The 26,514-nt window shown below is 39.4% G+C and overlaps 1 non-coding gene and 1 pseudogene across 1 annotated transcript; one reads left to right on the top strand and one right to left on the bottom strand.

Annotated features, from left to right (window-relative positions):
- Positions 1-5,992: 5,992 nt before the first annotated feature.
- LOC117197265 (U6 spliceosomal RNA) lies at positions 5,993-6,099 on the top strand. Its single transcript, XR_004477797.1, has one exon. It is a non-coding gene; the product is annotated as a U6 spliceosomal RNA (small nuclear RNA).
- Positions 6,100-15,656: 9,557 nt separating this feature from the next.
- On the bottom strand, positions 15,657-21,706 carry LOC101286649 (tRNA wybutosine-synthesizing protein 3 homolog; annotated as a pseudogene).
- Positions 21,707-26,514: the final 4,808 nt, after the last annotated feature.

The following is a 26,514-nucleotide window of genomic DNA, read 5'->3' on the forward strand; positions in this document are numbered from 1 at the left end:
CTAGACGTTTTACAGTTTCAAGTCTTATGTTTAAGTTTTTAATCCATTTTGAGTTGATTATTGCGTATGTTGTAAGATAGGGGTCCAATTTCATTATTTTGCATGTAGATATTCAGTTTTCCCAACACCATTTATTGAAGAGACTATCCTTTCTCATTGTATATTCTTGGCACCCTTGTCAAAAGTTAGTTGTCCGTATATGCTTGGGTTCATTTCTGGGCTCTTGATTCTGTTCCATTGGTCTATGTGTCTGTTTTTATGCCAATACCGTACTGTTTCTACTTGCTTTCTATTACACAGCCTGGAAGTGACCATACTTCTACACACACATATCTGATTAGTTCTTTAAGATAAATTCCTAGAAGTAGAATTGTAGGATCAAAGAGTCAGAATCTTATAGTCTTTGGTGAAACAGTGCTATATTGCCCTCTAGAAAGATTATAACAATTTACACATACACCAGCAGTATATGAGAGTTATATACTTGCTAGCGATCAGATTATTTTTAACTTGGCTAAACTTATAAGCAAAAAATTGTGGATCACTGTTGTTTTAATTTGTACCTTTTAAAGTTGAACATGTTTTTCTTTTGTTTTGGTTTGGGTTTGGGCCATTCGTAGTTATTCAGGAATTGCCTGCTCCTGTTCTTTACCTTTTTTATTAATGTATATACACTTTCTAATTGATTTGTTCGAATTATTTATGTGGTAAATATATTAACCCATTGCCTATCAGAGATACTGTAATTACTTAAGTTTCATTTGTCTTTTAATATTATTAATGCTGGTGGCAGTGTTTTCTTTTTTTTTTAATTTCTCCAAATTTTCTAAATACAAAATACCTTCGCGCCTAGTGACAATTTTGTTAAATTGTCTGATATTAGCATACACCATATATGCAAAAAGTCCTGGGGGGAAGGTTGCTCTTTGTACTTTTCTGTACTTCTCAGGTTTACTAAAATGAGTAACTAACTTTTATAATCTTAAAAAGTACTCTAAAGAACTTTTTTTTAAGTGCAGAGACATTTTGTGGTCTATGTGAGTGGAATGCCAAAAGCAAGAAGGAGGATGGCAGGGGGAAGAGAGGTGAAGGATGAAACTGGAAATGAAAATGGGAACCAGACAAGCAAGGACTTTGGATTCCATATCTGGGTTGCAGTTGGTAGTTGAAAGCTTTTCGACAGGAAAGTGCTCTAATAGGATCTGTATTTTAGAAGGAGAGCTCTGGCTACAGTGGGAAACATTAATTAGATTTTGGAAATAAGAAGCCATTGGTGATGGTATCAGTTGTTTATTGCTACAATAATGCTGTTTAACAAGGAACCACAGAACCTCAGTGATATACAACAGTGTTCATTGCTCACATGTCTGGGGTCAGCCAGAGGCCAGCTAGGCAATCCTGCAGGTCTTGGCAAGGCTCATCCACACGTCTGTGAGTAATTGCCTGTTGGCTGATCTAGACTGGCCTTGGCTTGTTCCGGACTGTCTTTTCATGGATGTTTGTATAGCTAAGAGGCTTGGAAGATAGAGATGGTATCTCCCTCCACAGCAAAGGGCAAGCATGTTTACTTACCATCTATTATAAAAGATTCACGTTCCCTAACCTTAGAGTTATTCTCCTGTAACCGCCGTCCACTGTGTGTGCAGGCATCCATCTGAGCCCATCCACATCAGCTTCATCAGACTTGGGGAGCAAGTCTGCTTGCTGCACCATGAGTAATGAAATCCTTTACCTTTGACCCAGAAGTCACATGTCTCTTGCCAGCAACCAGGAAACTGTGGCAAGTTAATGGGGTAGAATCTCAAGATCCTTCAGTTTATTTTAAAAATAAAAGTGTTTATTCTTTTTCAGTTTTATTGAGATGTAATTGACATACAGTGCTATGTAAGTTTACAGTGTACAGCATAATGACTTGCATATACTGTGAAATGATTACCACAATAAGTTTAGTTATCATCTATCACCTTACATAATTACAGAAACAAATTTTCCTTTGTGATGAGAACATTTAAGATCTACTCTCTTAGCAACTTAGAAATATACCGTACAGCAGTGTTAACTGTAGTCATCATGTTGTACATTACATCCCGAGTACTTATTTATCTTATAACTGGAAGTTTGTACCTTTTGACCACTTTCATCTAATTCCCCCTGCCCCCACCCATGTCTCTGGCAACCAAAATCTGATCTCTTTTTCTATGAGTTTGGGGTTTTTTTGTAGGGTTTGTTGTTGCTGTCGTTGTTGTTATTGTTTAGATTCTACATACGAGTGAGATCACACAGTATTTGTCTTTCTCCGACTTATTTCACTTAGCATAATGCCCTCAAGGTCCATCCATGTTGTCACAAATGGCGAGATTTCCTTCTTTTTTATGGCTGAATAGTATCCCCTTGTGTATGTATGTGTGTGTGTGTATGTGTGTGTGTGTGTATATATATATATATATACACCACATTTGCTTTATTCATTTTAGAACCTTCACAATTCTTGACATCAGTAGCTTCTGCCTTGCAACCATTGGATCCATGAGGATCTTTCACAGTCATATTCCCAGTGCTGGGCACAGGGCTTTTATTTAATTGGCACTTCGGAAATACTTGTCAAATGAATGAATTATTCATTTTTATTTATCCTTTGTTTTTAATAAATAGTCTTGGAAATACCATTTTACTTGACATGGTCATCAATCTCCTGTCATTGCCCAGTACTTCTTAAGACAGTGGTTTCACAGCATTGGGGTATTTGGGTGTATTGTAATTTTTAAAGCATTTTGGGATGGTGCCTGATGCAGCGTTTCCTTATACCCAGCACAGTTATACAAGGGCTCTTATTTTTCTGAAATTCATTTCATTATGAGCTCTGATTTCTTTATGGAAATTCTTCCTGTAGACTTTAGAAAAGAAACTCGTAATGCTTCCCTGTACACTTATAGGTTGGATTCCCAACTATTTGTCCAACTGAGTGGGCAAACCCAGAAGGAAAATAGGGGGAAATAAAAATAGGGAATCAATTGACTCAAAAGGGGAGAAATGGATAAAGGTTAGGACAACTTGTCCATTCAACTGTATTGTGCAAGTTTTCTGCAGCTGTCTGTTCAGCTGCTGAAGTCTGGGTTAGAGTTCAAAAGGGAAAGTTCTATGTGCACATATTTTCCAATTTAAAAAAATGTTCAAGTATTTGCAACTCAAACACTTTCATACGTTAAAAATCCAGTGATGAATTTTAATAAAGCATATATGCAGGATAGGGGAGATTCAGCTCAGATTTAAACATCATCAATATTTAAACTGCATTAATTTTAAAACCTCAACCTTGGCACACTTAGCCTGTCTCCTCCTGCTGACTCTGGTGACAATCTCCAGGCTAAACGTGAGTCATAACTTGTGACACTGCAGACAGCATCTGTGCAGTGGGGTGTTTCACTTCTCACTTTAGCTCATGTTTGCTTGGGCTGCTTGGAAAGTAGGGACGTAAGAGGAAAGCAAATTTGAGAATAGGGTTCTCCTAATTTCATTCAAAAGGCTCTGTGTGAAAAAAAAAAGCCTCTGGACTAAGAAATAAAGTTTTTTTTTTTTTTTTTTTTTTAATGGAACAGATGAGACAGTTTGAGCTTCAATAAGGAGACAATGTCACAGAACTGTACACTTAACCATGGCTAAAATGGTAAATTTTATGTTATGTGTGCTTGACCACAATTTTTTTAATGTAATGGATTAAAACCCATAAAGTATGTTTAAATATTTTAATTTATAGTGATATTTTAAAACTAGCCTCTTTAGAGGATATCAGGGAACAAATTCACCATCTGGAAACTAAAAATGAAATTTAAAAATCATCTGAAAAATAAAGGGAAAGAATCAAATGTATATCCTGCTTTTCCTATAGAAACTGTACCACTAGGCAACCAAATAGTACATCATGGAAGCATTTCTTTGTAAAGTTATTCCAACCAACTAATAAATGCAAATAAAATGACAGAATTAGATTATCACTATTTTGCAACTCTCAATGAAGTAACTGATTCAGACAATGAGAATCAACAGGTGCTAATGTTGCAAAAAGAGACACGATCAGAAGCTGTGTATCTCCTGATGAAAGACCTCAGCACTGCTTATAGTCTTGCAAAAGAAATCCAGTTTAAGTCTGGTCAAACCTCTGAATCCAGGACTACTTTTAAGAAAAGTTGGGGACAGGATACATGTTGAAATGCACCATGAATGTGTCATCAACAAAATTCAAATTGTGGGAAACTCTATAGGTCAAACTGTCCGTGTTCTTCAATAGGTAACATATAAGGAAAAGAAAGCAATGAAGAAGGGACCTGTAGATTAAAAGAGGTTTAAAAGATGAATCAATAATTTTTTAATGAGCAAGTCTAAACTAGAGTGTCTAAGGATGTACACTTGCATAATGAAGCCATAAAGAAGCGTGAGGAAAGTATTACTATAAAAATCAGGATCGTGGGCATGGAGCGGCTGGCAAAGTACTACTTCTTCACCTGGATGGTAGTTATGAAGGTGTGACCTTATAATAAGTCACTAATCTATACATTGGTTTTGTGTGCATTTCTGTGTTTTATCTTAAAATAAAAATATAACTAAGTGGTACCCAGACTGCCATGTGGATGTGGACAGCTGGTCAGAAAGAAAGACAACAGGAGAAGTGGTGAGGCCTCAGAGTTCGCCTACGCACCAAGCGTTTGCCCAGCTACATGTGGGCAGGGGGCTATTGACTTGTATCATGAATTTGGGTCAAGACAGAGTTTTCAATTCCTGGCAGAAATGAAGAGGAAAGGGCTCAGAAGTTGTTTTACGCCAACCGTATTTTAGTTCCTGGAGCAATTCTGTTCTCTGGTCATCATAGCTCAGGCCAGTCAATTACCAGCAAAAACTTGGAATTACACCTTCAGAACTGTGCTGTCTGAAGGATGTGAGTGAGGAAGTACTAGTTTTAGACACCTCATTTCATTACAGAGCAATGATACAGCATCCGTATCAGCAATGCACTTAAAGCTGTCTCCAAGGCTGCAGCTAGCTCTTTTTCTACCAAGAAATGTGGAGAAAGTGAGGAGCTTATGACATAAACGATACCAAAAAGCCCAGATGTAAGTCCCCAAGGGGAAGGTAATATAAAATGTCAGAGTAGGAGAAATAATGCCAAAGAATCTACCGAAGATTATATTTAAAAGTAGGATACCAATAAACACCTATTAGAATCCTAAAATCCACAAACATGTCAACACCAATTGCTGGCAAGGATGTGGAACAACAGAAATTCTAGCCACTTTGGAAGACTATTGGGCAATTTCTTATAGAGCTAAACGTAGTCTTACCACACAATACAGCAATTGTGCTTCTAGGTATTTACCCAACTGATCTAAAAGTTACGTCCACATAAAAACCTGCATGCGGGGCTTCCCTGGTGGCACAGTGGTTGAGAGTCCGCCTACCGATGCAGGGGACGCGGGTTCATGCCCCGGTCCGGGAAGATCCCACATGCCGCGGAGCGGCTGGGCCCGTGAGCCATGGCCGCTGAGCCTGCGTGTCCGGAGCCTGTGCTCCGCAACGGGAGAGGCCACAACAGTGAGAGGCCCGCGTACCGCAAAAAAAAAACCCCAAAAACCTGCATGCGAATGTTAATAACAGCTTTATTTATAATCACCAAAAAGTGGGGCAACCAAGAGGTCCTCCAGTGATAAAAAGGAATGTGCTATCAAACCACGCAAAAAATATGGATGAATCTTAAATGCATATTGCTAAGTCCAAGTACCCAGTCTGAAAAGGCTACATACTGTATGGTTCCATTTATATAACATTCTGGAGAAGGCACAACTGTAGAGATAGTAAGTAGATCAGCAGTTGCCAGGGGTTTGAGGAAGGGGGAGGGTTGAACAAGTGAACTACAGGGGATTTTTACGTCAGTGAAACTATTTTGTGTGATAGTATACTGGCAGATACATGGTGCTATGCATTTGTCAAAACCCACAGAACTGTGCTTGCTTCAGCAGCACATATACTAAAATTGGAACGATACAGAGAAGATTATCATGGTCCCTGTGCAAGAATGACACGCAAATTTGTGAAGCGTTCCATATATTTATCTGCATAATTTTCCGTTACATAAATGCATCAAAATCTGTTTTGCTATTAATGGATATTTTTTTCAAAAATGTTTTGCTCTTACAAACAAGATTATGATGAATACCTCTGTAAAAACATTTCCCATCTGGGTAAATAAATCTTATGACAAATTCTCAAAAAAAAAAAAAAAACCATAGAACTTTACAGCTTACAGAGGGAGCTTATCTCAATAGATGCAGAGAAAGCTTTCGAAAAAATTCAACACCAATTTATGATAAATACCCTGCAGAAAGGAGGCATAGAGGGAACTTTCCTCAACATAATAAAGGCCATATATGACAAACCCACAGCCAACATCATCCTCAATGGTGAAAAACTGAAACCATTTCCACTAAGATCAGGAACAAGACAAGGTTGCCCACTCTCACCACTCTTATTCAACATAGTTTTGGAAGTTTCAGCCACAGCAATCAGAGAAGAAAAGGAAATAAAAGGAATCCAAATCGGAAAAGAAGAAGTAAAGCTGTCACTGTTTGCAAATGACATGATACTATACATAGAGAATCCTAAAGATGCTACCAGAAAACTACTAGAGCTAATCAATGAATTTGGTAAAGTAGCAGGATACAAAATTAATGCACAGAAATCTCTGGCATTCCTATACACTAAGGATGAAAAATCTGAAAGTGAAATCAAGAAAACACTCCCATTTACCACTGCAACAAAAAGAATAAAATATCTCGGCATAAACCTACCTAAGGAGACAAAAGACCTGTATGCAGAAAATTATAAGACACTGATGAAAGAAATTAAAGATGATACAAATAGATGGAGAGATATACCATGTTCTTGGATTGGAAGAATCAACATTGTGAAAATGACTCTACTACCCAAAGCAATCTACAGATTCAATGCAATCCCTATCAAACTACCACTGGCATTTTTCACAGAACTAGAAGAAAAAATTTCACAATTTGTATGGAAACACAAAAGACCCCGAATAGCCAAAGCAATCTTTAGAACGAAAAACGGAGCTGGAGGAATCAGGCTCCCTGACTTCAGACTATACTACAAAGCCACAGTAATCAAGACAGTACGGTACTGGCACAAAAACAGAAAGATAGATCAATGGAACAGGATAGAAAGCCCAGAGATAAACCCCCGCCCATATGGTCACCTTATCTTTGATAAAGGAGGCAGGAATGTACAGGGGAGAAAGGACAGCCTCTTCAATAAGTGGTGCTGAGAAAACTGGACAGGTACATGTAAAAGTATGAGATTAGATCACTCCCTAACAGCATACACAAAAATAAGCTCAAAATGGATTAAAGACCTAAATGTAAAGCCAGAAACTATCAATCTCTTAGAGGAAAACATAGGCAGAACACTCTATGACATAAATCACAGCAAGATCCTTTTTGACCCACCTCCTAGAGAAATGGAAATAAAAACAAAAATAAACAAATGGGACCTAATGAAACTTCAAAGCTTTTGCACAGCAAAGGAAACCATAAACAAGACGAAAAGACAACCCTCAGAATGGGAGAAAATATTTGCCAATGAAGCAACTGACAAAGGATTAATCTCCAAAATTTATAAGCAGCTCAATAACAGAAAAACAAACAACCCAATCCCAAAATGGGCAGAAGACCTAAACAGACATTTCTACAAAGAAGATATACAGACTGCCAACAAACACATGGAAGAATGCTCAACATCATTAATCATTAGAGAAATGCAAATCAAAACTACAATGAGATATCATCTCACACCTGTCAGAAGGGCCATCAAAAAATCTAGAAACAATAAATGCTGGAGAGGTTGTGGAGAAAAGGGAACACTCTTGCACTGCTGGTGGGAATGTGAATTGGTACAGCCACTATGGAGAATAGTATGGAGGTTCCTTAAAAAACTACAAATAGAACTACCATATGACCCAGCAATCCCCCTACTGGTCATATACCCTGAGAAAACCATAATTCAAAAAGAGTCATGTACCAAAGTGTTCATTGCAGCTCTATTTACAATAGCCCGGAGATGGAAACAACCTAAGTGTCCATCATCGGATGGATAGATAAAGAAGACGTGGCACATATATACAATGGAATATTACTCAGTCATAAAAAGAAACGAAATTGAGCTATTTGTAATGAGGTGGATAGACCTAGACTCTGTCATACAGAGTGAAGTAAGTCAGAAAGAGAAAGACAAATACCGGATGCTAACACATATATATGGAATTTAAGAAAAAAATGTCATGAAGAACCTAGGGGTAAGACAGGAATAAAGACACAGACCTACTGGAGAATGGACTTGAGGATATGGGGAGGGGGAAGGGTGAGCTGTGACAGGGCGGGAGAGAGGCATGGACATATATACACTACCAAACGTAAGGTAGATAGCTAGTGGGAAGCAGCCGCATAGCACAGGGAGATCAGCTCAGTGCTTTGTGACCGCCTGGAGGGGTGGGAGGGAGAGAGATGCAAGAGGGAAGAGATATGGGAACATATGTATATGTATAACTGATTCACTTTGTTATAAAGCAGAAACTGACACACCATTGTAAAGCAATTATACTCCAATAAAGATTAAAAAAAAAATGTCATTTAGGAGGTCTAGGGATCCCTAGATGGAATACAGACTGTGACAAAAGAATCTAACTACATTACAAATGTATGAAATAACTGCACTGAGGGGGGTGGGAAAAAAGGTAAGATCCTAAGTAACTTTGGAAAGGAGTAGATACTATAAGACTAAAAACAAAAGAAACTGTGTATAAGCAGCACATTCTGGTTGATAAAGTGGTTTCCCATGGAGGGTAGAGGTTAACAATTCTAATGCTGCTGTACGTGTATCCTGGACATGAGCAATTAAGCAAATAGATGGCAGATCCTGGAAGCCAGGTTTCTCGCCGTTAGAGGGGAAGGTTCCAGACAAGCAAGAGGAGAAGGCTAGAATAATCCTTTTGGTACTGGATTAAACTTGGAGACATCAGTATGGAGATATGTTTAGCTTAATATCGATATAGATGAATACATATAGAACTATTTATAGATATGTAGATATACATTGGTTAGTATACACACGTTTCCTTACTCCATCAGCCGAGAATGCTAAGAAGCAATGATGAACTAGTAACAATGAACACACCTAGTGCCTAGATATTGGTTTCTAATACTGTTTTCTAATTAAAAAAAAAAAGAAGGCACCCAGGCTCTTTGCAGAAATGGCTGATTCTAGAGCTGGGGCAGGGGATATACAAAATAAGCCTAGAGCATCTTGTAGTGCCAGAAGGTAAGGTAGTGCTGAACACACACACACACACACACACACACACACACACACACACACACACACACACAAGGGGTATGGCTAAAGGACAAGGAGTCAGGGACTTCCCTGGCAGTCCAGCGGTTAAGACTGTGCTTCCACTGCAGGGGCACAGGTTCGATCCCTGGTCAAGGAACTAAGAACTGAAAGAGCTCCCAGTAGCCAAAGCTAGAACAATTCGAGTAACAAAATAAAGTACTATTGGATTATAACCCATATATTCATGAGTCCATACTCATGATATAAATGACTGAATAGATAAATAAGTAAGTGGGGAAGAAGAGACAAATGTCCCTGTGCAGAAGAATTCCAAGTAATTTATGTAGATACTCCGCCCTTTAGGAGGTAGAGTGTATCTCCCAACTCCTTAAGTGTCGGCGGTATATAGTAATGTCCTTACAAAGAGAAGAGTATGGAAAGGCAGGGCAGGGCGGGAGGAAGGAGCAGCTTTATGGTAAAGAAATCTGACAAACACTATATCAGCCTGGTGGTCAAGGTCAACATTAACAATGATGTCATGTTGATAGTTTGTACACGTGATATGATGTAATGAGAACTGCACTTTACCTCTATGGTCTTTCTCCCCAAAACCTGTAACTGCAGTCTAATCATGAGAAAAAACACCAAACACATCCCCATTGGAGGACGTGCTACAAAACATCTGACCGCAACTCCTCTGAATCCTTGTCTCAGGGTCCGCTTCTAGAAGAGCACAAGCTAAAAGAGCCTTCAAGTTCATTTAGTCCAGGAAGGAAAAAAAGAGGTGAAGTGACATCCCCCAGCCCTCACATTGAATTAGTAGCAGAGCTGGGTCAGTGACTCACACAAAGTAAGTGCTCAAAAAACTATTGGTTGAAGAATTAAGAATGAAGGTGTAGAACCCATGTTTCCTGCCTGCTAGTTTGGTGCTCTTTCCACGAAGCAATTTACCCTTAGTTATTAAAAATTGCACAACATTTGGGGGCTACGATTTCATAGATAAACACATAGATGGATATGGTAACTGTCAGCCATTAGGACTGGAACTTATTCCTTATGAAAGGCTGGATGTTTGAAGGGGTCAGGGACCACCTGGGAATGGTAAAGTTGGAAATGGGATAGGAGTTAAGATCAGAAATGAGGGGAGGGTCACCAGGCTGAGTGGCACAAGCAGGAGCCCAGAGTGGCATCAGTGTATGAGTCACCAAATCCAAGCAAGAGAAGAGGCAGTAGGGTCACAGCGCTGGCAAGAAGCAAGGTAGCAGAAAATAGGATGCAACCAGGATGGCTTTGGACAAAGTGCTGTGGAAAGCCCTCCCCTGTGAGGGGACCCTATGGAAGGGTCCTGTTGTCTTAAAGTGGCAGTGTTCAGAATGTGCTACAAGCAATTCACAAAATTACAATTATTGAGGTTGACAGACTGTAGCACAGATTGCTAGTTGCCTATCCACTGTTCATTCTCCCCTTCTTTGTTATGAACAGAAACCCTATATTATTGGGGGTGGCAATGCGCTTAGCTTTAAAACAATACTTTTCCAGCTTTCCCTGCAGATATTGATGGCTGATAGGGTGAAAGCAAAAGTCATTGCGTGAGACTTCTGAGAAAGCGTTGTAAAGAAAACTGACTAATGCAAGTGATTTAACCTTTTGCCCTTGCCCTTTCCTCCTGCCTATGGCCTTGAATGTGTACATATAATGGCTGAGTTGCAACAGCCATCATGGACTGTGAAGCAATCTTGATGATGGGAGCCATGCACCAAATATAGGGGAGCAGAAAGAAGGGTCCTGGGTCCTAGATGTGTGTAGAGCTGCCATATCAGCCCTGGATGCCTACTCCGAAACTCCCTTCATGGGAGAAAAAAAAATAAACCCCTATCATGTTTAAGCCACTGTACTCTGGGTTTCTGTTACATGCTGTGGAATCTAATCCTAACTGATACATTGACCAAGGAAGGGAAAGTTTAAATTTTACGTATGAATTATCCTAAAGAAAAATGCCAGAAATGTTAGGTTTCCTAAGGTAATGATTAAGCCACTTAAATCTGAAATCATTGACCGATATATAAGGAAAAGAGGAACTTTAATTCAGCCAATCGTTGTATTTTTTGTTTGTTTGTTTTTGTTTTGTTTTGTATTTTTTCTTTTTTGCGGTACGCGGGCCTCTCACTGCTGTGGCCTCTCCCGTTGAGGAGCACAGGCTCGGGACGTGCAGGCTCAGCGGCCATGGCTCACGGGCCCAGCTGCTCTGCAGCATGTGGGATCCTCCCAGACCAGGACACGAACCCGCGTCCCCTGCATCAGCAGGCGGACTCTCAACCACTGCGCCACCAGGGAAGCCCCAATCGTTGTATTTTTTGACAAAGGAAAAGTCCGCGTGAGCAAATTTGTGGTGCTGGGTTATGTGCTGCTGTACCTTTGCTATGCTATGGCTTTGGTGAGGGAGCACACAGACCATCTTAAAGAGTTTAGACTTGATGTTGGTTTCTACAATACTATGATTTATAAGAAATATAGCAATTTGGTCATTCAGATGACCAAAATACATTTCTCACATACATTTGGTCTTCATCCACAGTTTCTCGCTCATAGTTACCCAAACCCTTGGAATTTCCTGAGCAATAAGAACAATAGGAACATCTTTCATTAAAATATTCATTCTCTTGCCCTCAGTTTCCTTCAGAGACATTAAGGCGCAATGGGTGTCTTGTTATTCACAACAAGCCCCTTTCTACCACAGCTGGGTTCATGTTAATGAGGTGACTTTGGAGAGCACCTAAAGATGGGGGCTACTAGGGAAGCCAACCAAGAATAGAGGGGGTGGAACTTTCAGTCCCACCACCTGATTTCCGGGCAGGGGAGAGGGGCCGGATGCTGACTCAACTGCCAATAGCCAATGCGTTAATCAATCATGCGTATCTAATGAAGCTTCCAAAAAAACCCCAAAAGGACGGGGTTTGGAGAGCTTCCAGGTTGGGCAACCAGAATGCTTCCATGTGCCCCACGCTGGGCCCCAAACTCCACGAGGACAGAAGCTCCCTTGGTCAGGACCTCGTCCTGTGTATTTCTTTATCTGACTGTTGATTCATATCCTTTAATATCCTTTGTAGTAAACCTGTAATCTAGTGAGTGAACAGGTTTCCTGAGTTCTGTGAGCTGTTCTAACAAATTAATCAAACCTAAGGAGCGGGTCATGGGAATCTCTGATGAATAGCCAGTTGATCAGAAGTTAATGTTGTATGTGTGTTGATCACACACACACACACACACACACACACACACACACACACACACATACAATGGAATACTATTTAGCCATAAAAAGAGAACGAAATCCTGCTATTTGCAACAATATGGATGGACCTAGAGGGCATTATACTAAGTGAAATAAATCAGACAGAGAAAGCCAAACACCGTATGATCTCACTTACATGTCGAATTTAGAAACAACACAACAACAAACCAAGCTCATAAATACAGATAAGAGATTGGTGATTGCCAGAGGTGGGGGATGGAGGCTAGGGGTGAGAGGAGTGAAGGGTGTCAAAAGGTACAAACTTCCAGCTATAAAATAATTAAATCATGGGGATGTAACGTAAAACATGGTGACTACAGTTAATAATACTGTATAGCATATTTGAAAGTTGCCAAGAGAGCAGATCTTAAAAGTCCTCATCACAAGAAAAAAAATGTTTGTAACTATGTATGGTGGCAGATGTTAACGAGACTTATTGTGATGGTCATTTCACAATACATACAAATATCAAATCTGTACATCTGAAACATATATAATGTTATATGTCAATTATACCTCAATTAAAGTTTTTAAATTATGTCCAATAATTTAAAATATATAGTGTTGACTGTACATCTCTTGTGGGATATATCCTATAGACAAAAGAAATTTTAGAAAATCTTAAACTTTTAGTGATGATTCTACTATTGCTTTTTTGAAACTATTAGTGTGTATGATATATATACTTTACCCAGTAAAAATAACTAGGACTCCCTGGACCAGGATATATACAAGATAAGCTATTAAAACAGAAAACATGGAAGCTATCAAATATTATTGATGTCAAAAGGGCACAGTAATCGATTTTAAGGGGTTCTACTTGCTAAAGGTGGAACAATTTGAACATTAAAAAGAACAATGATCCTAAAGTCAGGAATAAGATAAGAAGGTCTGCTCCTAACACTTCCATTCAACATTGTACTGGAGGTTCTATCCAGGACAATTTGGCAAGAAAAAGAAATAAGAGCCAGGAAAGGAAAAAGTAAAAATATCTCTATTTGCACATGACATGATCTCGTAAATAGAAAATCCTCAGAAATCCCCTAAAAAACTATTAGAACTAATAGTTCAGCAAGATTGCAGGATACAAGATCAATAAACAAAACCCAACTGTACGTCTATACACTAGCAATAAACACTCTGAAAATAAACAATTCCATTTATGACAGCATCAAATAATACTTAGGAATAAATTTAACAAAAGAAGTGTAAAACTTATACACTGAAAATTACACAACATTGTTGAAAGATTAAAGATTTAAATAAATGAAAACTTATCACATGTTTATGGGTAAGGTAGTAATACTTCCCAAAGTGATCTACAGATCCAGTGCAATACCTATCAAAATCCCAGCTTGCTTTTTTGCAGTAATTGACAAGCTAATCCTAAAATTCATATGGAAATGCAAGAGACCCACAATAGCCAAAACCTTGAAAAAGAAGAACAAAGTTGGAAGACTCACATTTCCTGATTTCAAAACTTACTACAAAACTTATAATCAAGACAGTGTGACACTGGAATAAAGACAGACATATAGATCAATGCAATAGAACTGAGAATCCAGAAATAAACCCATTCACTTACAGTCAAACAATTTTCAACAAGCATGCCAAGACTATTTAATGGGAAATGAAGAGTCTTTTCAAGAAATGGTGCTGGCCACCGTGTTCATAGCAGTACTATTTACAATAGCAAAGACATGGAAGCAACCTAAATGTCCATTGACAGAAGAATGGATAAAGAAGGTGTGATACATATATAGAGTGGAATATTACTCAGCTACAAAAAAGAATGAAATAATGCCATTTGCTGCAACATGGATGGCCCTAGAGGTTATCATACTAAGTGAAGTAAGTCAAAGACAAATACCATATGAAATCACTTATATGTGGAATGTTAAAAAATGATACTAATGAATTTATTTACAAAACAGAAATAGACTCATAGACATAGAAAACAAACTTATGGTTACCAATGAGGAAAGGGGGGAGGGATAAATTTTGAATTTGGGATTTACAGATATATAAAATAGATAAACAGCAGGGAACTGTACTCAATATCTGGAAACAACAGGGAACTACCTTCAATATCTTATAATAACCTATAATGGAAAAGAATCTGAAAAAGAATATATATATCTGAATCACTTTGCTGTGCACCTGAAACATTGTAAATCAACTATACTTCAATAAAATTTTTTAAAAATTTTTAAAAAAGAAGCAGTGCTGGGACATCTAGATATCCACTTGCAAAAGGATGAAGTTGGACACTTACCTCACAACATACACCAAAAATTAATTGAAAATGGATTAAAGACCTAAATGTAAGAGTTTAATCTGTAAAACTCTTAGAAGAAAATATAGGAGTAAATCTTCATGACCTAGGGTTAGGCAATGGATTCTTAGATACAACACCAAAAGCACAAGCAACAACAACAGAAGAGAGAAATTAAACAATACCCAAACTAAAATCTTTTGTGCTGCAAACAATACTATCAAGAAAGTGAGAAGACAAAGGACAGAAGGAAATTTGGCAAATATATCCTTAAGAAGGGACTTATATCCAGAATATGTTTTTAAAAAAAGAAACTCTTAAAACTCAATAATAAAAAGACAACCCAACCTAAAAATGAGCAGAGGATCTTTTTTTTGGCATTAAAAATCATAATTTTATGTTTTCAATGACTATGTGACTAAAAAAGATGGTATTTAAGAGCAAATATTATACACAGGTATTTTTTAAAGCTAAGGGTTTCTCTAAAATATAGGAAAAAATTAAATCTTGCTTTTCTGACAGGCTGATACACTCAACAGACTAAAATACTCTAATATAGAGCAACTTTATAAAATCTATTAGAAACATTATTCTACCAAGACACTTTGGAACCAGATCTCAGCAGTCTTCAGGGAAGACAGTTACACCCTGATTCCTGGATCATCGTGCTCATCATTTTCAAGTTATTTATCACTTCCTTCAGTAATACATTTGCCATGTGCTTTTTCTGGGTTTCTTTTTTTCTTATGAGTATATGATGAGTTATTTTTCTCTTTGATTTTCTCTTTGGGATGTGAGGTAGTAGAAATAGTTTCTTTTTACAAAGCATGTTATAGGCAGAAAACCTTTCAATTCTCTTCTTGCTTTCCTCCATTTTTTGATTTGCTTATCTTTAACAGGAAGTCAGTATATTCCTCTGTCACCATCAGTTTTCCTTTATGGCTTCATGGAACTTCTAAGCCACGTGTGCTCTGGACAGCCAACACAGTCTTTCCTCTCTTTCCCACTATTATGCCAGAGTTCCTGAAAGCAGAATCTATTGCCACTGAATGCTATAAATTCAAGTATAATCACAAAATTTTGCCAGAATCTGTGCATCCTGCAACTGTTGACGCTGCACATGAAGAACAAGTGGTTCAAATTTCAAAATGGCACCACCATTCGCTTTCTTTAGGGCTACAATCACGTCATCTTTCACGTACAGTTTGTGTGTAACCAGTAGCCAGCAACGGTTTTGTTTCTGAACCTCAAAACCATTTATACCCCCGTCTAGGAGGATGATGCAGCCAGCGCAGGAACTGGCAGTGAAAAACTGTTCTCGCCCAGTCAAGGGCTGCACAAGCTCTACCACATCCTCGTCCACACTGCCTTTCCAGCTGAGGTCCACTTTGCTCAGACACTTGCACCTTCCATCTCTTGAACGCTGCACTACTATCCGTGCAAGGAGGGAGTTAGGGTCTGCACTTTCACATTAGCCTCGCCTTTCCCTGGGGGCAGCCATATCGAAGCCAGTGGTGGCCAGAAATGTCCAAACTCTAGAGGATCTGAGTAGACATTTCTCAAAAGAAGATGTACACGCCAATAAAAATGTGAAAAGATACCTCAAAACTGGGGTGGGGGAAGAACGTGAAAAGATGCTCAATATCATTAGTCATTAGAAAAATGCAAATCAAAACCACAATGAGATACCACTTCCCACCCAACAGGCTAGCTATAATCAAAAATACACATGATAATAAGTGTTGGTGACGATGTGGAGAAACTGAGACCCATATATGTTGTTGGTGGGAATGTAAAATGGTGCAGCTGCTTTGGAAAACAATTTGGTAGTTGCTCAAAATGTTAAACATACAGTTACCATATGATCCAGCAATTCCACTCCTAGGTATATACCCAAGAGAAATGAAAACATACGTCTGCACAAAAACTTGTATGTGAATGTTCATTGCAACATTATTCATAATAGCCAAAAAGTGAAAATAACCTTGTATTTGTTTCCTAAGGCTGCAGGGCGGCTAAAAACAACAGAAATTTATTCTCTCACAGTTCTGGAAGCCAGAAGTCTGAAATCAAAGCGCTGGTAGGGCTGTGCTCCCTCTGAAGTTTCTAGGGCAGAATCCTTCCTTGCCTCTTTCAGCTGTTGGTGTCTCCAGTGGTTCCTTGGCTTATTGTGACCCCATCAATCCAATCTCTGCCTTGATCTTTACATGTCTCCTCCTTCTCTCTCTCTCTCTCTCTCCTCTATGTGTCTCTTATAAGGATATTTGTCACTGGATTTAGGGCACACTAGGATGATCTCATCTTGAGATCCCTAACTTAATTACATCTGCAAAGAAGCTTTTTCCAAATAAGGTCATGTTCACAGGTTTCAGGGGTTAAGAGATGGCCATATCTTTTTGGAGGCCACCATTCAACCCTCTACAAACCCAAAGGTCCATCAACTGATGATGAGTAAACAAATGTGGTTCATCCATACAATGGAATATATTTTGGTGCTAAAATGTACTGACACATGCGACAGCATGGATTAACCTTGAAAACATTATACTCAGGGAAAGAAGCCAAAGGCTACATGTGGTGCAATTCCATTTAAAGGAAATGTCGAGAATAGGCAAATCAACAGAAACAGAAAGTAGATCAGTGGTTGCGTAGGGTTGCTGCAGCCTTGGGCAGGCTGGGGAGCAACTGCTAACGGGTATAGGGTTTCTTTTTTGGCAGAATGAAAATGTTCTAAAATTATATTATGGTAATGATTGCACAACTCTGTGAATACACTAAAAACCATTGAATTGTGCATTTTAAATGGGTGAATTGTATGGTATGTGAATTATAATCTCAATGAAATGGTTAAAAGTGAGGAATTAAAAAATGAATGTAATGAATTGAAATACATGACATATGCTAAAAATCCATAGGCTCGTAATGATTTTTCTAAAAAGCTCTTTGGTCATCTTTAGACAATATTGGTGAACAAAGGTAACGAATCAAGCACTTATTCTGCCTTTCTTATATGAACTGTACTTCAGGGTATCCAAACAGTTGATAAAAGTTCTTTATTACAGAAAAATTCCCACTAATAAAGGCAGAAGAAATGACAATTAGAAGCTCACAAATTTGTAAGCCCTAATGATATAATGGATCAAGGCAATGTTTTCCATCAGGTGAAAGGCTGATGGAAACTTTAAAAGAGGGACTAACAGCACCAGAATCTGATGATTAATCTTAGCATCACTAAAAATGGGACAGCCAGACGTCACAGGCCTCCTGATATGGTGCAAAAGGAAGTACACAGTACTACTTACAAAATATATTTTTTAATTGAAATATAGTTGATTTACAATGTTGTGTGTTTCAGGTGTACAGCAAAGTGATTCACATATATTTTTTTTCCAGATTTGTTTTCCTTATAGGTTATTACAAAATATTGAGTGTAGTTTCCTGTGCTGTACAGTAAGTCCTTTTTGGTTACCTATTTTATACATAGTAGTGTGCATATGCTAATCCCAAACTCCTAATTTATCCCTCCCTCACCCTTTCCCCTTTGGTAACCATAAGTTTGTTTCCTATGTCTGTGGGTCTATTTCTGTTTTGTATGTAAGTTCATTTATTAGAACATTCTCTAACACCATACAAAAAAATAAACTCAAAATGGATTAAAGACCTAAATATAAGACTGGATACTATGAAGTATTCTTGCCAGTAAAAGCAAACCTGAATTTGATCAAGCCTGTAAACCTAACTGCCACTTTATAGGAAACACAGGGTTTAAAGGAACATATTAAATGACACTGGAGACATGGATACAATCAGCCAAATACTGACTGTGGGAAATTTGCCAGAGCAGATGTGTCCATTTTTTTCTGCAAACAAATAGCAACAATATAAGAGGAAGGAGTAACCTATCAAAAAGACTTGAGATACATTAACCACATGCAATGAGGGACCCTGTCTGGTTCCTCGTTTGAAGAAACCAACTGTTAAAACAAATAACTATGAGATAATGTGGAAGATTTTGAACACTGACTGGATATAAATGATATTTTTAAACTGTCGATATGTTTTAGCTGTGATAAGGGTTATGCTTGGGGGAAAAAGTTTTTATCTTTTAGAGATACATACTTAAATATTTACAGATGAGAAGACATAATGTCTGGGATTTGCTTTAAGATAATGTCATGGTGGGGTGAAAAACGTAGTTGGGAATGTAGATGAAACAAGATTGGTCATCTGTTCGTAATTGTTGAAACCACGTGATGGGTACATGGTGGTTCATACACTGTCCTACTAGTATATATGTTTGGAAATGTTCCAGAGTAAAAAGGGGTTTTTTAAGTGTTCTTTGGAGCATTGAGTTGAGGCTTGAGTATGTTTTTTCCATATAAATCCTTATGTTTTTTGCCTAGTAAAGTTTATGGGAATTCCTTTTTGCCTAATCTGACTAAAGCAGATCATTTGGACGGCAGAGAGGCACGCTTTGAAACTGGGTCTGCGGTTTGTTTGTTTTTTTTAATTGAAGTATAGTTGATTTACAATGTTGTGTTGTGTTTCTGGTATACAGCAAAGTGATTCGGGGTGTGTGTGTGTGTGTGTGTGTGTACATATTCATTTTCGTATTCTTTTCCATTATGGTTTATTGCAAGCCTGAGTTTGAGTTCTAGCACCAGTATTCACTAACTTTGTCAGATACTTAACATTTCTGAAGCTCAAAGCTCTTCACTGGTCAAGCAAGCATCATAATAATAGCTCTCACCTGGGGTCGCTTGGGGGATTAAATTAGAGAATACAAAGCACTCAGCACTTGGCACAGTGGCTGGCCGTGCTCCATAGATATCAGAGGCAGCTAATGCTTAATTGTTTCAGTTATCTATTGTGGGTTCACTTGGATCACCTGGGAGCTTCTTCTACTCTGTCTGCTGTCAGCTGGGACTACAGTCATCTGGTGGTTGAACTGGGCTGGAACAACCAAGACGACTCACACAGATGGCCGGCAGTTGATGTCAACCGTTGGCTGACAGCTCAGCTAGAGCTGTTGTCCACAGCATCTACGCATGGTCTCTCCATGTCACTCGGGCTTCTCACTTGATGGTGGAGGAAGTGCCCAAGAGCGAAGAGGAAGCTGCCAGTTCTCAGGGCGTGCAACTGGCACAGGGTCACTTCTGCCACATTCTGTTGGTTAAAGAGTGGCAAGCCCTGTTCAGACACAATGGTAGGGGAAATAAACTCTACCTCTCAATGCGGACAGGGGCAAAGAATTTGCAGCCCTCTTTAATCCACCACCAAGTGTTCCTGTTTCCTCAGTACTTGGTCCATAGATAAAAATATAGATTCCAAGAATCACACCAAAAAATGTACTCATATATGTCTCTAGAAGGTAATTGGACCACACTGGCTGATACTTTCCTTGCTTCTCTGCAGACTAAGACAGGGCCTGGGGAATCGGAGGGGCTAGGCAGCCGCTAGCCCCTCACCAGTGAGAGGAGAAACCAGGGCAGGACCAAGTCTTCACTGCAGAAACACCTTGGCATGAGTCAGTGGTTCTCAAAAATAATTTATGAGACCAAATTAGGTCATCTATTTTTAATTTTTATGGTTATTAATTTGACAAATTGTAATTCAATACTGTTCTCCCAGGCAATAATTCTGGAGACTTGAGGAAATATTAGCATTCCCTTCCAAGGTATTCTTTCCTTAATTCTTTAGTTCCAAGGCATAACAGCTTTCCACATATTTCTTCTCTTATCCTTTGACCAACAATTGCTGACTCTCATGTATTCTCTGATATTAGCTAAAACACTGTCCAGGAGAGGTGATTGTTTGTTTTCATTTACTGCACATTATACAAACACAAAGTTTGGGTAAGAAATATTTCCTAGAGCTAATAAATGCAAAGTTAGGGGCAAGCTTGGGCAATGTGAATTTTACCTAAAGAGCTTTGCTTCTAATTGGAACACTTACAGTAAACAAATGATTGATAAAGACACCCAGTCACCTCTATAAACAAGGAAGCGGGGAATCCAGCCATGCTGAACACTGTGTTCATTTTCCACTGGAAGAGGATGTAAACTGCAATCACAAGCACGCCACCGTTTAATTTCTATACAAGACCCCTTCCTGGCTTCCTATAAAGCAAAAAACTGATGGCAGTTTTTGCTCACTAAATTTCTTTGTGCAGAATTGTTAAGTGCTATTAATTTTAGCATAGCTTATCAAAAAACAAATGACCAAACAAACAAACCAAAAGGCCTTAAAAAAAAAAAAAAACCCTTAGGTGCTTCTAAGCTTGGAGTCATTTTGCTGTTGAAAAGATCCCAGCTGACAGCTGTGATATAAATGTATGGAGAAGGAAATAAATACTGGCTCTTAGACCATGACCTGGAAGTTATGTCAGAAGAGTCTGGCATTGTATCAACTGGCCATAAAGCAAATATGGGAGGGAGGGGATGGAGAGGATGGAATGGCCACATGTTTCTGGCCCTATCTGAAGTTCTGAGCACATCAGAGCATACAGCTAGAGGCTCAGAATCATCGTGATGATACACAAGTGGGTGAAATCATTTCCTTAGAAATGAACTGTCTTTGTCTAAGCTAAGACCCTTGCTGACATATCTGAGAAGATGTCTGACTTTTTAAGACTCTTTCTGACTTATTTAAGCCCTTCCTGACTTGTTTCAGACTCTGTCTGATGAATTAGATACCCTTCCTGATTTGTATGGGACCCTTCCTAACTTGTTCAAGACTCTTCCCGACATGTTTGAGACCATCCCTAACTTGTTTCAGACCTATCTTCTCATGTCAGAGCTTTCTGACATATTTGAGATCGTTCCTGATTTGATTGGGATACCTCCTGATGGACTTGAGACCCATCCTGATGTATTTGAGACTAGTCCTGAGGACTTTGACATGCTTCCTGATACATTTGAGACAATCCCCAACATATTTAAGACTCTTCCTGTCTGTCTGAGATCCTTCCCAATATATCTAAAACTTTGACAACTTGGAGACCCATGCTGATTTGAGACTCTTCCAGACTTGTTCGAGAACTTTCCTGGTGTGTTTAAGACCATTCCTGATGTGTTGAGATTCTTCCTCTCTGTTTTAGACTCACATATTTAAAACTCTTCTGGACAATTTTAGATGCTTCCTAACTTGTTTGAGATGATACCTGCCATGTTGGAGACCCCATCTGACATATTTCAGACCCTACTGACGTGTTTGTGACCCTTCATGACTTGTTTGACAGCCTTTGTCACTATGTGAGAAACTTCTTGACATGCTTGAGACTCTTCCTAAGATGTCTGAGCCCCTGACTGATTTGAGAAAATTCCTCATGTATTTCATCCTCTTCCGGACATGTTTCAGATCCTTCGCTACTTGTTGGAGGCTTCCTGACATTTTAGAGAACTAGGCTGATTATTTGAAACTCTCTCTTTCTGTTTGTGACCCTTCCAAAAATATTTGAGACACTTTTTTTTTTTGCGGTACGTGGGCCTCTCACTGCTGTGGCCTCTCCCGTTGCGGAGCACAGGCTCCGGACGCACAGGCTCAGCGGCCATGGCTCACAGGCCCAGCTGCACCGCGGCATGTGGGATCTTCCCGGACCGGGGCACGAACCCGTGTTCCCTGCATCGGCAGGCGGACTCTCAACCACTGTGCCACCAGGGAAACCCTGAGACACTTCTTGACTTGTTGAGACTCTTCCTGACTGAGACCCTTCCTGAGGTAATGAAAACGCTTCCTGAGATCTTCCTGCCATGTTTGAGACTCTTCCTGGCTTGTTTGAGAACATTCATGACACATTTGAGACCCTTGCATATATCTGACCCCTTCCTGGCTTGCTTGAAACCGTTTCTGACTGTTTGAATCTCTTCTTGACATTTTTGAGACACTTTTTGAGGTGTCAGAGATAACTTGTTTGAGATTGTACCTACAGTATTTGAGACCCTTCCTGACTTGTTTTGACAGTCTTTATGACTATGTGGCAGCACTCCTAAGTTGTTTTAGTTTCTTTCTGATGTGTATTAGATTCTTCTTGTCTATTTGAGACTCTTCATGACTTACTGTCAATGCCTAACTGAGTATGAGATCCTTCCTGACATATTTGAGACCCTTCTTGACTTATTTGAGACCATTTCCGACATGTTTGAGACCCTATCTGACTTAATGAGATGCTTCCTAAGAGGTTTGAGAACTTTTCTATTTGAGACTCTGCCTTTTGAGATGCTTCCAGATGTATTTAGGACTATTCCTGAAATGTTTCCTACTTCTTCTGGTGTGTTTGAGACCCTTCCTGACTACTTTAAGACTGTTCCTGACTTGTTTTGAGCTACTTCCTGACATATCTGAGCCCCTTCCTAACATGTTTGAAACTCTTCTTGACTGTTTGAGCCACTTCCTGTCATGCTTGAGACCCTTGCTGATGTATGTGAACAATTCCTGCATGGTTGAGACCTTTTATGACATACGTGAGACACTTCCTAACCTACTTGAGACTTTTCCTGATGTCTTGAAAGACTCCTTGATTTATTTGAAACCCTTCCTGACACATTTGAGACTCATCCTAACTTGTTTGAAATTCTTTTCGACATTTTTGAGACTGTCTATTGGAGACCATTTTGTATGTATTTTAAACTCTCCCTGAGGAATCTGAGACCCTTTCTGACCAGTTTAAGACCCTTCCCTATTTTTCTGAGACTCTTCCTGATATATTTGAAAACATTTCTGACTTGTGTTTGAAACTCTTGCTGAGCTGTTTGAGACCATTCCCGAAGTACCTGAGACTCTTCCTGGTTCTGAGATCCTTACTAATGTACTTAAAACTCTTCCTGATTACAATCAGATACTGACTTTTGGGGAAACAACTTTCCAACATATTTGAGACCCTGCCTGCCTGTTTGAGAAACACCCTTACAAGTAAGAGGCCCTGCTTGACATTTCTGAGACCCTTTTGGACTGTTGGAGACTCTTTCTGATGACTTTGGCACCCTTCTTCGCTTGTCTCACAGCCTTTCTGACCCTTGGAAAGCCTCCCAGACATGTGTGAGACCCTTCCTGACTAGTTGCGATCCTTGCTGAGGTATATGAGAATTTTCCTGACATATTTAAGACTATTACTAACCTGTGTGAGACTTTTCCTGATACATTTGAGACTCCCTCTGAGTTTGAGATGCTGTCTATTTAACACTGTCCAGACTTGTTTGAGCCTGATGTATTTGAGACCCTTCCTAATGGCTTTGAAACATGTTTTAAAATCTTCCTGAGTGTTTGAGCTCTTTAATGATGTATTGGAACCATTCTTGTATGGTGGAGACCCTTGCTGAGATATTGGAGGCATTTCCAGCCTTATTTACAATCCTTCCTGGGGATTCCCTGGTGGTCCGGTGATTAGGACTCCAAGCGTCCATTGCCAGGGGCCAGGGTTCAATCCCTGGTCAGGGAACTAAGATCCCACAAGCTGTGTGGCATGGCCAAAAAAAACAATAATGAAAAAAAAAATCCTTCCTAACATATTTGAGACTCTTCTCAAAGTACTGAGAAACTTCTTGATGTATTTTAAACCCTTCCTGAGATACTTGAAATTCATCCTGATTCATTTGAGACCCTTCCTGACAAGTTTTTTTGTCTTTTTTTTTTTTGGCCACGCTTCGTGGCTTGTGGGATCTTAGTTCCCCAGCCAGGTATTGGACCCAGGCCCCGGCACTGAAACCACCGAGTCCTAACCACTGGACTGCCAGGGAATTCCCCTTCCTGACCATTTTAAAATCCTTTCTTAATCGTTTGAGACCATTCCTGAAGTATTTGAGATTCTTCCTGTCTCTGAGACCCTTCCTGGTGAATGTAAAACTCTTCCTAACTACCTTCAGATAGACCCTTCTTGTCTGTTTAAGACACTCACGGCGACTTCCCTGTTGGTCCAGTGGTTAAGAATCCACCTTCCAATGCAGGGGACATGGGTTCGATCCCTGGTCCAGGAACTAAGATCCCACATGCCACGGGGCAACTAAGCCTGCACGCCGCAACTACTGAGCCCATGTGCTCTTGAGCCCACACACTCTGGAGCCCACGTGCCACAACTAGAGAGAAGCCTACGCACTGCAACGAAGAGCCCACGTGCCACAACTAAGACCCACCACAGCCAAAAATAAATAAATAAGTATATAAATTTTAAAGTGTTATTTTAAAAAAGACACTCTCTCACAAGTTTGAGACTCTACCTTACTACGTGAGCCTTCTTGACCGGATGAGACCTCTCTTGATTTGTTCAACAGCATTTCTGACAGATTGAGACCCTTCTGATATAGTTGAGATGTTTCCTGAGAAAATTCCTTACATATTTAAGACTTTTCCAGACAGTGTGATCCTTTGTGACTAGCTTAAGATGTTACCTGTCATGTTTGAGACCCCTCCCCACCTGCTGGAGACTCTTCCTGAGGTGTTAGAGATTCTCCTTGTATTTGAGATTCTTCTTCTCAGGGTCCTAATATATTCAAGACCCTTACTGAGTTGCGTCAGAGCTTCCTGGTGTATTTGAGACTCTTCTCTCTGTTTGAGACCAGTCCTGGCACACTTAAGAACCTTTCTGACCTACTTAAAACTCTTGCTGAAATGTCTGAGGCACTTCATGACTTGCTTGAGAAATGTACAGACATGTTTGAGACCCTTATTGTTGTTTTTGAGACCCTTTATCTCTGTTAAAACCCTCATTGATGTCTTTAAACCTCTTCCTAATGACTTTGAGATGCTTCCAGAATTGTTTGAGAAGATTCCTGATGTATTTGAGACTTTTTTTTCTGTTTGTGACACTTCCTGACATGTTTGAGTCCCTTCTTAATATGTTTCTTACTCCTCCTGATGTAGTTGGGATTCTTCCTGATGTATCTGAGGCCCTCCTTGACTTTTGAGACCGTTCTTAACACGGTGACACTTGCTTGTATCTGACACACTTCTTTTCTGTTTGCAACCTTTACTGGATTATTAATAACTCTCCTTAACTACATTGAGAAACTTCTTGACTGGTTTGAGATATTTTGTCATGTACTTGAGACACTTCCTCTCTGCTTCAAATACTTCCTGACAAGTTTAAGACTCCTCCATACATGTTTGAGACCCTTCATGCTGTATTTAAGAACCTTCCTTGGGCTTCCCTGGTGGCATAGTGTTTAAGAATCCACCTGCCAATGCAGGGGACATGGGTTCGAGCCCTGGTCCAGGAAGATCCCACATGCCGTGGAGCAACTAAGCCCACATGCCACAACTACTGAGCCTGCATGCCACAACTACTGAAGCCCGCATGCCTAGAGCCCGTGCTTCACAATGAGAAGCCACTACAATAAGAAGCCCACACACAACGAAGAGTAGCCCCTGCTCGCCACAGCGAAGATCCAACACAGCCAAAAATAAATAAATTTATAAATAAAAAAAAGAACCTTCCTTGTGTATTTAAGACTCCTCCTGAAAAGTTTGAGAGTCACCATGACTTGTTTAAGATTCTTCATGGCATATTTGAGAACTTCTCTGACGTGCTTGAGACACTTCTCCTATTGAGACCCTTATTGAAATC

The sequence above is a fragment of the Orcinus orca genome, chromosome X, assembly GCF_937001465.1.
Source record: "Orcinus orca chromosome X, mOrcOrc1.1, whole genome shotgun sequence".
Lineage (NCBI taxonomy): Eukaryota > Metazoa > Chordata > Mammalia > Artiodactyla > Delphinidae > Orcinus > Orcinus orca.